The sequence below is a fragment of the Emydura macquarii genome, unplaced genomic scaffold (assembly GCF_026122565.2).
Source record: "Emydura macquarii macquarii isolate MOO-44397 ecotype Brisbane River unplaced genomic scaffold, CSIRO-AGI_Emac_v2 contig_2422, whole genome shotgun sequence".
Taxonomy (NCBI): Eukaryota; Metazoa; Chordata; order Testudines; family Chelidae; genus Emydura; species Emydura macquarii.
The window spans coordinates 43,274,676-43,289,194 of NW_027132559.1; the positions used below are offsets into that span (position 1 = coordinate 43,274,676).

General features: G+C 40.4%; 1 protein-coding gene across 1 annotated transcript in view; it reads left to right on the forward strand.

The window, feature by feature from the left end:
• The window catches only part of MYO3A (myosin IIIA), a 175,805-nt gene that overhangs the window by 33,871 nt on the left and 127,415 nt on the right, over nucleotides 1-14,519 (forward strand). The window lies entirely within an intron of this gene.

Below are 14,519 nucleotides of genomic sequence, written 5' to 3' on the forward strand. Positions count from 1 at the left end.
ACTGTCCAGCTAGCTAGGCATAGTCTGGATGGGTGTTATTCATTGAAACCCTGCCAATGCACCTTTGTTCTGATTTACAAACCTTTCCTGTTTCAGTGTTGTATTCTTGAGACGAGATCATCAATCATACGAGAGCATAGAGCAGTTTGTGATTTGAGCCTACCTCTCGGAAGAGTCACTCCATTGACTTTTGCACCACCTAGCCCCTTTAATGTTGAAAAAAATTATATATATATGACTTTATAGGTCTACAGTACTTCAGCCACATTAGTGTGCTTTGATTCTTTGTTTATATTGTCTCTGGAAGTTAATTAAAAATGCTAACTACATACTGATAATTCCAAAGAATTATGGAAGAATTATAATGAAGGATTATTGTGATCCACTTGGCAGCAAAGTCTGCTAATTTAAAACCTGCCTGGAGTAATGCTATGTTATATTATTTAACTTTGATATTTAACAGTTAACATCAAGGGCTTTCATTTAATTCATGCTGATCCCAGAGAAGAAATTAAAAATGTACAAATATTTAAATTCATTTTTAAGCCCTTGGTGGGCCTGACTTTATAATGCAAGCTTTTTTTAAAAAGTAGGGAATGGAAGTTCCTAAGAATTAAAGATAGACTAAGGGCTTGTCTAAACACTACAGTTGTACAGCTTCAACTATACCAGCATAGTGTTTACTGTTATAGTTAAAGTAGTACAAGCCCCCTAGTGTGGATACAGTTATACCAGAGCTAAAATGCTTTGTACTAGTGTACTATTCCTGTATAGGAAGAGGAGTAAGGTTTACCAATATAAAGTACCTTTGTATCATTATAATTGTATCAACACTACTGGCATAACTAGAATGGTAAAAAAAAATTTTTTTAAATCAGATCCTGAATCGAAAGTGTTGCAAATTGCAAGAAATTTTTTGGCTTCATATTCATTCAGAGATTCCAAGGCGAGAAGCAACCATTGCAATCATCCAGTCTGACCTCCTGAATAATACAGGCCAGATCTGAGTCCACTTTCTATTTAAAGGGTTACAGCATATCTTTTAGAAAAACATCCAATCTTGATTTTAAAATTTCTAGTGATGGAGAATCCCCTACAACTTTTGGTAAGTATTTTGCACCTTATTTCTAGACTGAATTTGACTAGCTTCAACTTCCAGCTATTGATTCTTGTTATAAATTTGTCTGCTAGATTGAAGGGCCCTCTATTATCAAATTTCTGTTCCCCTTGTAAGTACTTATAGGGAATATCTACACAGGGATAAAAGCCCCATGGCTTGACTGTGGCTGGCCTGGTTCTGCTGACTCCGGCTTGCGGGTCTTGGGCTGTAGGGCTAAAAATTGCTTTGTAGACATTCAGGCTCAGGCTAGAGCCTGAGCTCTGCGATCCTGTGCTCTTGCAGGGTCCCAAAGCTCAGGTGCCAGGCCAAGCCCAAATGTCTATACAAGCAATTTTTCACCCCTAGAGCCCAAGTCAGTCCAAGTCAGGTGACCCCGGCCAGCCGTGGACTTTTTATCCCTGTGTAGACGCACCCATAGACTGTGACCAAGTTACCACTTAACCTTCTCTTTGATAAGCTAAATAAGTTGAACTCCTTGAGCCTTTCACTATCAACTATGTTTTACACTCTTTTTTATCATTCTTATGCCTCTCTTCTGAAACCTCTTCATTTTTTCAACATCCTTCTTAAATTGTCAAAACCAGAACTGGAAACAGTATTTCAGCAGTGGTCATACGAGTGTCAAATACAGAGATTATATTAGCTTTCTACTCCTAATATTTCCCTGTTTATACATTCAAAGAGCTATACAGTGCTGATATCTCAGGAATTAAAAAATACTCCAGTATCCCATATGAACAGCTGTCTGTCTGTGTACTATTTAGAGCATCAATATTCTGTATTCTGACATCAGACATATGTAAACTGCTCATCAACACCCTCCTTGTGGCTGCTGAGAGTGCCATACACATAGAAGATACATCTACACTAGAAAAGGTCTTATCTGTTTCGCAGAAATGGTGGATCTGCACCAGTACTAGCAGGAGTGTAAATATTAATGCTACGTGATGGCAGGCATTTTGCCAATCATATAATGAGAACCAACTCAGAGCTTAGTGGTTAAAAATCTCCTAAATTTTGTATGTCAAGGCATATGCTGTTGTTAGCAGCCACAAAGCTGCACCGCTGCTGGAAAATGAGTGCAATATTTTCTAGGCTAGACAAGGCCAGAGTAAATGACTGCTGAAAAGTGACATGCAATAAAGTCACGCTAAGGGCTTTCTCTCTGTTTCACAGAATCATTCACTCCCTGCCTATTCTCTTATGCCCACACTGCTTTTGGGACAAAGGCACAATATATATAGGATGAGGGACCTCAGTGCCGTTGGATAGAATGCACACATTTGGTGTTCAATATTCAGCGAATAATCCAGATCATTTCTAAATCTTTGGCAATCCTAATAAGCTTGAATGTGGTCAAAACAAAGCCTTAGAATTCATCAAATATTTACAGTTTTTCCCCCCAGTATTCAAACAGCCCTCTAAATGAAACACAACAACATTATTTACAGGTGCATCAGACCAAGAAAAGCACACGTCTGATTAAAATCTGGCTTTTTGATGGCTATAGTTTAGAATCATTCATTGACCTACTTTACGTAGAAAGATTTTGGGTCACATTGCATTTTGAGTTGTTGTGAGGTAATTTCATTTAATTGTAAAAGTCACTGAACTGTGTTTTTGTAAAACTCTACAGAACATTGTTTTATAATCCACTGTTTATAAGTATAATTACACATTTTAAAAGACCTCACTCTTGGGGGTGGTGGAAAAGGCAGGTGTAATTGCTGGATTAGACCAGGTTTTTTGTTCACAGTTAGAGTCGAGATACTGATAGTACAATTCCAACCTGAAATGTGGTTTGCTGTAAAGGGAGAGAGTAACCATTTTCTGCACTAAATACAGTACAGTTTGACATGAAATTCTAGAAACAGTATGACTCTAATGCTGCAGTAGCGAAAAGTGGCCTCAAACTCCTGCAAGGAAGGTGCAAGCATATTACCCACCCGTTCCTGCTGGCGTTCATCCAACTAAACAGCATAACTTTTGTCTTGTCTGGATTGAGCTTTAGCCATTTTACTGTCATCCAAACACCTATCTGTCAGATACTGAGAAAGGCAAGAAACCACATCATCTGAGTATGACAAAAAGGAGACTGTTCCACTTCTATGATCTCATCACACTGTGCCAGAAATGTGGTCGGGGTTTGGCTTTCAGCTCATTAACTTGGATTTTAAGACCTCTGTAGGAGGGCTGGTGGGTTCTCTGTGCCAGATAAGGATAATGGCTTTTGACCACTGCAGTAAGACTTACAGTACTTAGGACCTTGCTGCAGCCACTATGGACAATGATTCCCAAAATGCTGATGCACGTGTGGCCCCAGGGCAGTATATGGCCCTTACAATAGAGTGGGGAATCAACCCCACGTGATTCACACACGAAAAGACCCTTTGGAGACTCCCTCTTCCATTCTGGATTCAGGAGGTGGATGGCATGCTTCCCACTCTAGCGTTTGTGGCAAATCGAGCCTAGAGCTGAAGAGGTTGGAGCAAGGGATGTATGTCTCCCTCCATCAATTCCCCTGCTATAGTTTTGAGTTTCCATTTAGGAATGTAAATGGATGGCAATATAGCTTAATGAGCTCTGTTAGCTTCATCTCTGCCCCTGCCAAGGATGCTACTGAGCAGTCAGCCAGTAGTACCACCACTCCCACTGGAATTGTGCTGCAGGTGTAAAGGGGGAGAGAAGAACACCAGTCATCCTTGCAGATGGCTACAGGCTTTTTATGGTTGGAAGCTAGCACAATCTACAGCCCTCCAGCCACAACTCCTCTCACCAGAGTGATCAGTGTCAACAAAACTGTAGGAGTCTCCTTGTGGAGTTTCCCTGCTTCTTGGCCCCTTCTTGTGGGTTTTCCGCAGGAGGGGGTAATCTGGGTTCACATAACTAAAAATTTAGGATGAAATATAGGCCCCATTGAAGTTGATAGGAATTTTGCTATTGACTAAAACTGGCACCACGATTTCACCCTTATCAGCTTGTGCAGCATCAATTAAAAACATGGAAATTTGAAATAGGAAGAAACATCACCAGGTTGTTGTGCGGTGAAGGGATCACCCTTTAAAAGCAGGTGATAAGAATATGGAGGCAAGATCCCTGTAACCCAAACCCCATCATTTAAAATGACCAGTTGGAAGGCATGGCTGGTGGAAAGGTGAGCAGTGACAGCAAGATGAGTGACATGGAGACTGCAATGAAAGACATTGCTGCTGTCATTGGAGTAGTGAATATGAAAACAGGGTTTTGAGGGCCATCCCAATGAGGTTTGCAAAAAATATCAGGCGTCTCTCTCCTGGTTTAGTAAACCTGCTTAAGAACCACTCCTATCTTTGCTGTGTTACTGCAGGGTAGGCGAGAGTGGCACAGGTTTCCTTGCTCCCTCTATGCAAGCTGCCATAGCCCTCCAAAATGCACCTTTTTAACCTGCTGTAAGGCTCTCTCCCATCTTCCACCTCTCTGCAGCGCACATACTGTGTTATTCTGCTTTAAAAATCTTGTCTTCCTTGTGTGCCCTTTCAGCTTGTCTGCCATACTGATAGCTAGCAAGCACAGGCAGGAGACAGTGTCTATTGCTATGACAACCCAGGCTGGAAGGAGGGGTGAGTCTGGAAAAGGCTGAACCCCCTGAACCGTACCTCCCTGTCAGGCCACTCCTGAAAGCTGGCATAACCAAGCACATCTGCTCCAAATCCCCACCCCCTGGTGTCTCTCTCGCAGGCTCCCCTGCAGGCCTGAGGACAGCTAGAGACACTAGTTTATGGACTCTTCTAGGCTTTGCAAAGAAAACGCCTAGAACTGCTTTAAAGAGACAAGCCCATTTGAGAGAAACTGAAGGTTTTAATGTCATGTTAAAAGCCGCAATTTATTATAATTTTTTGCTTACATACAATATCTTTTGTATACAGCACTTACTAGTCAAAGCTATTATGTTTCCATCTGTATGGAAATAGAGGCAAATTCGAGCAATGTAAAGAAAAACCCAAAAGATATGAAGTGAAACCACTCTATAAAAATATAATAAATCACTGTAATGTTTTAAAGCATCACAAGATGGAAGTCTGCTGTAGAACAATTATTTTTCAAAAATTCAATGCTGAGAAAAAATAAAACTGACTTTCCTTTGGGTGTATGCTCCGATTAGGCTACATAATATTATGACTTTCAAAATGCCATGTATGGAAGATAAATGTACAAGTCCATAATGGACTTTATCCTACTCTTCAACACAGTATTTTTCTGTGCTGTCTTTAGCTATAATTGCTCCTTTCAAACCAACACTTCATACTTTGATCTATTACAGTTCTGAATCAGACTTGATTTATCCATTTCTATTAATGTGCCCTTCTTTGCTTCCCAATTATAGTAATTTTCTCTTCTCAGTTATACCTTATTTTTCTATGATGAAAGATTTTTTTGGCCACAAGTAGCATTCGGCATTTCAAAGTTTAGTATAATACTCCTCATTTTTTCTGCAAAGTGATATTTGAAATTGCAGTGTGGTTTGCACAATCCACATCTTTTTGGCAGGTATACAACATTATTGGCTACTTTACTTAGTCATTTCCTGAACATATAAGTTAGATTCAGCAGACCTCTAACATTGTTCTTGTCATCAAGAAGTAAAGCAAAGCGCAGGGGAATATTAAATATTAATGTTCAATATGTACAAGTAAAATGTGGATACTGTAGCCACAACACTCCCAGGGCTTGACTACATGAACAGTTAGTGCACGGTAAACTGGGGTGTAAATCTACAGTGCACTGTCTGTGGACCCTGCTACTGTGCACTAAAGGTTCTCTAGTCTTTAGTGACCTACTCCTGTTTCAAAGTGGAGTAGAACCAAGTGCACTAAGGACCTTTTAGTGCACAGTAGCAGCATCCACGTGGAGAGTTAGTGCACAGCACACTAGTGCATTATAGACTTACATTCTAGCTTGCCATGCACTAACTATTTGTCTGGACAAGCCTAAAATTATAGCATCTTGATACTTTTTTATATATTTTAACATTGGGAGATCTGAATGAATAAGGTGAGAACACACTGTCTAAAAATCCATCCAACGTTAGTGCAACCACAGCCTTAGCAGAACAAGAGACAAAGGATGCTCCAGAGATTAGAGCACTAGCATAGGACTTGGGAGACCTGGGTTTAGTTCCCTGCTCTGTTGCAGACTCTCTGTGTGACCTTGGGCAAGTCGCCAAGCTGCTCTGTGCCTTAGTTCTCATCTGTAAAATGGGGATAACAGCACTGCCCTAAAGATAAATATATTGAAGATAATGAGGTGCTCAGATACTGTGACGATGGGGACTACAGAGGTGCTGTTGTCTATCTTGGGTACTTATCTTCCCTAGACCTGGTGACAGATGGCACCACCCACCACAACAACATTTTTTTTTTCAATTCCCATTTCCCCAGTCTCAAACCACACTGATCTGCATCCCAGCCTTTGGGGAAGAGAAGCCTATCACAATATTTTAACTTACAATAAATTATAGTAAATTAGTCTTCATACTAGGAATGTGGACATAAAACAAATTACAAATGAGATATCTAACACATTGAGGTATTAACTTTTTCCCTCCTAAGGATGTGGGAATGACACTGCAACAGAGAAAGAGACCTTGAAAAGTTCTCAATGGGTAGATAGTAGGTAGAGCTAATACAGTTATGTCAATAAAAAGTGGAGGAGGGTGCATAATTACTGCTGGCTAACATGTTCACCTATTAGAAAGACAAGGTAAGTGAGGTAATATCTTTCATTGGACCAACTTCAAAAGATATTACCTCACCTGCCTTGTCTCGCTAATATCCTGGGACTGACATGGCTACAATTACACAAGTTCACTTCCTGTGTTTTGTGTGCATACTAGCCAGCTGATCTGATGCCCATGAAAGTCAAGTCATTGACTTCATTTAGCTTTGGATCAGACCCCATGAAACACATTTGTTAAATATTGTAAGGGCAACTTTAGTTCTGACGTTTCCTAACTTTTCAGTGCTTCAGTGCAGAATTTCTACTTTAAAAACTCTCTAATTTTGTAATTTTCTTTTTGCATTTATGAATACAGCTCTGGTCTAAATGCTGTTCCTGACCAGTGTTACTCAGTCTTTTAATTATGCTAGCTCTGGTTCTATAAAATTACCCTTCAATTTTGTTTAAGGACAATTAAGATAGTATTATACTGCAGCTGTGTTGAAAAGCTATAGTTAAAGCTCTTTCAAACTTTCTACTATAAATACTTTTCCATGGAGGGGGTTAGATCTTGATGGTTTTTAATTGCGCAGTCCAAATCGGAGCATACAATTTGTTAATAGATAACCTGGACTCACATTTATTTTCTTGAAAGACACAATTGCTTCTTGGTTGTTGACTTTCCATGGCTTTATAAAAATGTATACATAATACATTTATACATAATACTAATACATAAATAAAGCAGATTATGTGATGGTATGGTATAAATCTTTTATCAGAAAGAGTTTTCACTGGACATATCCCAAATGAATGCCGGTACAACTGTTATACCACATCATATATTTTGCTTATGCCTCATACATTAAAGGAAAAACTTATTTACAAATGTTGAAGAGAATTTTTAAAAATGTTATTGGGATTATCTCTCCCATATGCCTGTAAAGTTTTAGTACAACTGTATAAGATTCAGCAGGGAAAGAAAAAAAAAAGCAAATACACTTCAAAACCCCCTAAACATAACCTAAAATAGCTTATTTCTACTGAATAATGTCATGAGGCTAAGGTTGAATGTCTTGGTCTCTTCCAAAAGTGGAAATGAGTGCTGGGCCCCATTGCAAAGCTGGGAAATTCCCCTTTCCAAGATGATAATGCTGACATATCTAGGACTGTAGGGTCACAGGATCTCAGATTTTAAAGCTGTGACATCTTTATGCCTAGAAAAACTATTAATGGCCCATAGCTGAATCTTTTCTGCGCTGACCTTTTGAGGTGGAGTGATTTCAGGAGAAAGTCCACATTTTGGGCAGGTGTCAGGGATCAGGACCTTCAGCAGAGTCAGTCTCTTGGCAACCCAACAAGGACAGCTGGCTGCAACAAGCTGCCTGATTGACTACACCACCTGACTGGTCAGGAAGTGCAGGTGGCTGGCTTTTAAGCCCAGCAGCAGCATTATAGCTGCTTAAGATGTTCATGCCTACAGCAGTGATCCTTCTTGTGTTGACTGCACGTTGCTCCAGTCTTGCTCCTAGTCCCATTCCTGTCAGTTCCTACTACCTCATCTTGCTCCTGGTTCTGGCTTCCTCACCCTGACCCTAATTCTAACCTTTGGTGTGGCTGCTGGTTCCTGATCCCAGCTCTGATCCTTGACTTGGCTGTTAGTTCCTGATTCTGGCTCTGAGTCCTGGCAGGGCTTCTGGTTCCTGACTCTGGCCCTGATTCTTGGTTTGGAATTGGATCTGGCTCTTGCTTAGGCACCGGGCATGACTGTCCATGGTCCCATTGCTATTAGAGGGGAAGAAAGAAGGAACTAGCTCTTTGGCAAGCTGTTTTTTTTTTTTTTTTTGTCTTTTTTTAAGAGGCAAATATTTGAAGTTGCTTCTGGGACTGAATAAATTCCAGAGGATGGATTACTGGGCAGAGAGCAGATAAGGCAGTCAAAGGTGTATGCTAAGTATATTTATCTTCTAGCTCTGCAGTTTATCATATGGATGTCCCTCCATGTCTGTGGTGGATTATAGGTGTAGCAGTGCCTTTTGTTAAGATTGCACAAGTTTCTGTTCTGAAGTGTCAGTTTTAGTTGCTCAAAACTTTTTCAATCATGTACCATTCAGGTTGATAATTGTTTCTTTTGTTCTTAGTCTTGGAGGCAATTTTTTCAGAATGTTTCAGCATGTAGCTAGGCTGTTCCTGAGACTGAAGTGAGTGTTTTATTATGAAAAAAAATCTTGCTACCTTTTTTCTCCTTTTTTGAACAGTACTAGCACTATAGCAGTAGATTTTTAGAAACTTCAGTTTTGGTAGGGACTTTGGTTCTTGGGAACAGTTCCTCACCTGGTGTAAAGTGAAGCTTCCTAGAGTTCAGATCTGATTGTTGGTTGCTGATAAATATTTGATTTTTCAGAAGGTCTGCTGATGTTCTCTGGGGCCTGGGACTGTACATGTATGTTAACAAACTAATGTTAGGCTGAGATTTTTAAAGCTGCCTAATTTGGGTGTGCAAAGCCTTTAGACAATTTTGGAAATCTTAGTCTAAATGTACAGGGGACTTTGGTTCTCAATAATAATATTTAGTTAATAATACCCTGCCCATTTGTGCAGTGAAGTCATAGTTTCTAGTTTGAGTGGTGAAGACTGCAACATTAAATCATGGTACTGTACAAAACAGAGCCCTGGTCTACACTTATCTGGAGATTCGGTGGCAGTCGACGGGAGTTAAGCAAGTTACTCTGCAAAGTTTGCGTAACTACCGTTGACTGCTGTGCTTCCCTTCTGCGCACCGCCTTCACTGCACTGCACCGCACCAACGGGAACTGTGTTCCCCTCAATGCAGCACTACGCTACTTGAGGGGGTGGCTTTACTCAGTCGACTTCCAGATCGATTGAGCGGATCTACACTGACCGCTCAATCGATCCAGAAAGATCGATCTGGCGGTGGCGACTTTGCCATCGTCAGTATAGACATACCCAGAAGAAGTTAGGGCCCCCATCACAAGAACTTAGGTCTAAACAAGCATCTTACAGAGGGCTGATAAAGAATAAAGTGATCAAAATGTGGATTGTTTACAAAGTACAACACAAGATGGCTCCTATTTGAGAAGATTTTATTAATTGGATGTTCTACATTGAAAGAAAAATGCTCATGTGCACAGTCTTGGGAGGGCCTACTGACAAAGAGAACTTGTTTGGAGTGATTAGCCCCTTCACTCAATTAGTTTCCATTTACCAGGGGAATCATTTTGGAACATGCCAGTGGCTTCTAGCAGTGTTCTGTATCTTTAAAGGTGAGGGTCCTTTTGGCAGAGAAGAAAAAACAAAGTTCCTTCACCTACTCAGTATTAGTACAGCACTTTGACTTCATGTATCATTTTATTTTAAAGGAATTTAAGATCCAAGCAGTATTGGGAGAGTGTATGAATACCAGAAAGGTTCTACATGTACATCTGTAAATTAGTTTGTTTGAAGCCAAATGTTGTATAGTTTATTAGCAAGTCTGTTTGGACTGGAAATTGGAAATGTGTAATAAACTTAACCTTTCTACTCTCACTTTGAAATGGATGTATACATAGTTCTTGATGTTTTTGGGGAAAAAAAAGCATCTGCAAAAGGCTGTCTTCTGACTTATTTCTAGATGTGGAATCTACTAATGGGAAAGCTGTAGGTGGGGATAACTGTAGACAGTTATTTTCTGATCATCTGTCTGAACAGTAATATAGTCATTTATACTGTGTCACTGTCTATAGCAAATGAATTATCTTTGTTACTATCTAAATGTTCAGGTAGCTCAAGGTACTTAATGACCTCTCAAACAGGTATTTTGATGTACTTTGAAGGACATCACTATGGAGGGCTTAGATTTGTTGTGGTCCATTTTTAGACATTATAAATGCGCACTGGATTAATCCATCTGTCCAAGTTGTGATGAAAGGTGTTCAAATTTCTAGGTGAATCAGTGTTAGTTTGTTTCTGCAAACTCTACATTTTTACTACTTTATGGGGTATCTTTCATATTTTATTATTAAATACATTGTGTGGATCAGAAAAAAAGGTTAAATAGTTGAACAAATTGCTTGTTGCAAATTATTCATTAAGCCTTGGACAGCATAGTAAATGATTGGAGACTGTCGGCAATTTATTTAGCTGTTGTTGCAGCTCAGTACTCTTGGGCTTATTACAGTGCTTTCATACAAAAGGAAGAAGCCGTTGCCAGAACTGTATGAGAGAGCAGTGGTCTTGATCTTAACACTGTATTGTGTAAAGGAAGGGAGAAAAATACAGACGACAAATGGTTGGGTGTCTTTAGAAATATTTTCTTCCTTGATTCTGTGGATGCTACCCAGGCCTGATCTAATAAGGCTAATCGGAAATGTTGCAGTCAATTATAAATTATAATGTTCTAAAGCATGAAACCTAGGAGGCTGGCAGTGCCCCTAAATAATGTTTTATAACCTGAAAATAAAGAACTGAACAGTTGCAACATGTAACGTTCCTTGGTTCTCAGGGTCAGGGTACCCCTTGTGGCGGCAGGGAAGTGGTGCTTGTGATGGGTGGGTCAATCAGGCATCCTGGCTCACAGCTGAGCCACTGAGCAAGTGGTAGCTCAGGTTTCCTGGAGGGAACCAAGCCTATAAACAGTCTGTGGCTCAGGCCTCTTGGCCTAGGGGTTAGTGCTCATCCACCCCTGAGTACAGGCCTGGGGCTAGGGGACCCAAGCCCACTCTGCTCCACCAGGCCCCAGCCCAGGGACCTGGAAGTGACGAGTGGTCCCACCACAGGGTCAGCTGGGAAGTATGGGGTTTCTGTTTTGTCTCCCAGCAACACAGCCGAATCTCATGTCCCTGGGCTACTTCCTACTGGCAGCTGATGGTGCTTCTCCATAGCCATTGGGGCCTGGTTTCTTGTCTCCATGTTGAGCTGTTCACGTGTTACTTCCTCCCTGGCTCTCTCTGTCTCCCAGGGAAGCAGCTGGTCTTCTCTCCAGGCCAACTCAGGGGAGTTGTCAACTGCCACAGCCAGTCGAGGGCTCTGCTGGTGCTTTGGCTCCCTGGGAAGGATGTCTGATACCTTCCCTGGCTTGCCTCCCACTGAGCTGCAGGGCCCTGCTCTTATACTTCCTCCTTTATCCCCCAACTTCTGGCAAGTGGGTTGAGGTCAGCTGAGCCCAACAAAGTAAATTAACCCCCTCTGTCCCAGAATAAGGCCACTCTGCCTCACTATACCACAGCATATCACAAGGGTTTGGATTCTCAAACTTTTTCATGCATCTTGCAGTCACCTCCCCTCCTATTCATGACTTCATTGTCTTTTGTTAAACATTCCAGTGATAACTGCAATTGCCTGGGTGGAAAAATACCAACTGGGAAGAATTTCTAAGGGCTTTTAATGCAATATATGCAGTGCTCTTTTTGCAATAGGTACCATGTCAACAGCTGATTGGTCCTTTAGAAAAATACAGGGCCACAACAGGGGGGAGAGTTTGGTCTGAAGATCATTTCCATGGGAGAGTGGTTCCTGAAGAAGAGCAAGATAGCAAAATACACATACATACACACACCGCAAAGTGTCAAACCAAATGTGGAAACTTTGAGAGAAGGATGTTGTGGCAGCTTCAGCCTGTTGCACACAGGTTTTACAGTACAAAATGTATAGTTCTCAGTGAGAGAACCTCAGAGGATGATGTTCTCCACAGGGCAGAGGGTCAAAGGCCTTGTGCAGTACATAAAACCTATATTTGAAGTTCAAGTCTTGCCAAAGACTATATGAAATTTATTCATTAACAGGTGAAATGTACCTCTTTGCAAGGACCGGCTCGTGGCTTAGGCACCACTTAGGCCCTTAAAACAAGGGCTTAATTGAGACTTAAGTGGTGTATAGGACTTGTGCTCTCTGCACAGAATTTTAGACGGGTGAATTTCATTCATAGACATTCTGGATTTTTCAGGGACAGAGTTCAAAAGGTGACATTAAGGTGCAAGCATGGATAGTCTAGCAGCCTTAATTCAATATTTTTCCCATCTGAGTCTTAGTTGTTTTGTAGTTATGATAAATGTGTATTTAACAGTGCAAGCTTAGCTTGACAGATTCATCAAGAGGAAAAATAAGCACCCAACTTTTAATCGCTACCTAGCAGCATGGTAGCAAAGCAGCAAGGAGCTGCACCAGTAGTGAAAATAGAAATAGAAAATGAGATTGGAGATGACATTTTGTCCACGAGGTCTTCTCTGGGCTGTATAAAAATAGAATAAGGTTAGTACTAACCTGCTTCCCTCACCCCCAGCTCAGAAAAGAGCATGTGGCTAAAATGTCTCCCCTAATCTCATCTTCTATTTCTAGCTTGTATTTTAATAATCCCTTTTCCTTTTTTTAACAGCCTACGTTGCAACACTTCACCAATTTTCTTTTTATATTCCTATTGTCCCAACTGTCAGAAAAAGAGATCTAAATGTTATAAAGGAAAATAAAATGAAATTTGGCTTAAGTGTCCATATATTTAATGGTTATGAAATTGAGGTATTTGGACCTTCAAGCCTTAAAATTAACTTTCCTTCAGTAGCTACTCTACTTTATTATGATTCATTATTGTGCTTCCATTGCACTTCAAGTGCACTCTGTATTTCAGCTCAAAACTTGTTTTCATGCTCCTTTTTACATTCTCCCAGGCTCTGTCCTAATTCACCAAATAGTAAAATCTTTGCAATCACACTCTACTTCATCTTACTTCATCCTTCTCTGATTTTTTTAACTTATAATGGGGCTAGTGAAATGAAACAGAGTTAATGACAGGAGCAGCATAGCTAACAAAGTAGAAAAATGCTACTCTCCCAGGTATCCGAATGTGAGTTTTACTTCACTACATGACTGACCCAGATGATGTATTTAAGATGTAAATATTTTATTAATGCATTTTTTCCTAGAAAAAACACAGGGGTGTCAAAGGATGCTTAGGACAGATGAACACAGATAAAATAGGTATCTGCAATTCTTGAGCTGAAAGGTTTTATTGAAACCCAGTGTCCTTGATTTGAATAGGCTCCAGGATCTATAGTCAAATGGAATTGCTACTTTGTGTTATGTTCATATAATATCTTATAGTTTTACATTTTATCACGGGAAACTACTGAGACTATACTAATAATGCCTACAACATGGTTCGTTGTTTTATCAGAGTATTCTCCTTGTTTGAAGAGATAACGTACTCCTTGTTTGTACGTGCGCGTTTGACATCATTGTGAATATTATAAAAGTGCATACAGTACTGACTGAATCTGCCCATGTACATAATAGCTGCAGACAGACTGGATTATGAAAATTACATCATATGGATTTATCCTAACAAAGAGTTAAGTGATTAAAGTCAATGTATGAAATATTGTGTCCTCAATCTATCAACTGGTGTTGTGCATCACACTAAGTCACTAGAAGACCTACATTTTGAAAAGTAGACTCAGACTACTAGTTCCAGGGTCCCAAGAAACTCAAGGACAGATTTTTGATGATGTCCAAGTGGCACTTAGACACAGTGTAGCAGAGAGGTTGTTGGGAGCTGGTTATGGTTCCCTAAACCAGGGTCCTGGTGCAAGGTAGAGATGCAGGGGAGCTGTTAAGACATATGACTTCGTAATGTCCCTGAGGAATCTTTAGATCAGCGGAAGATCAGGCATTGAAGAGCTCCGTTCCACTGTGCCCCAGGAATCCTCCCAGCATG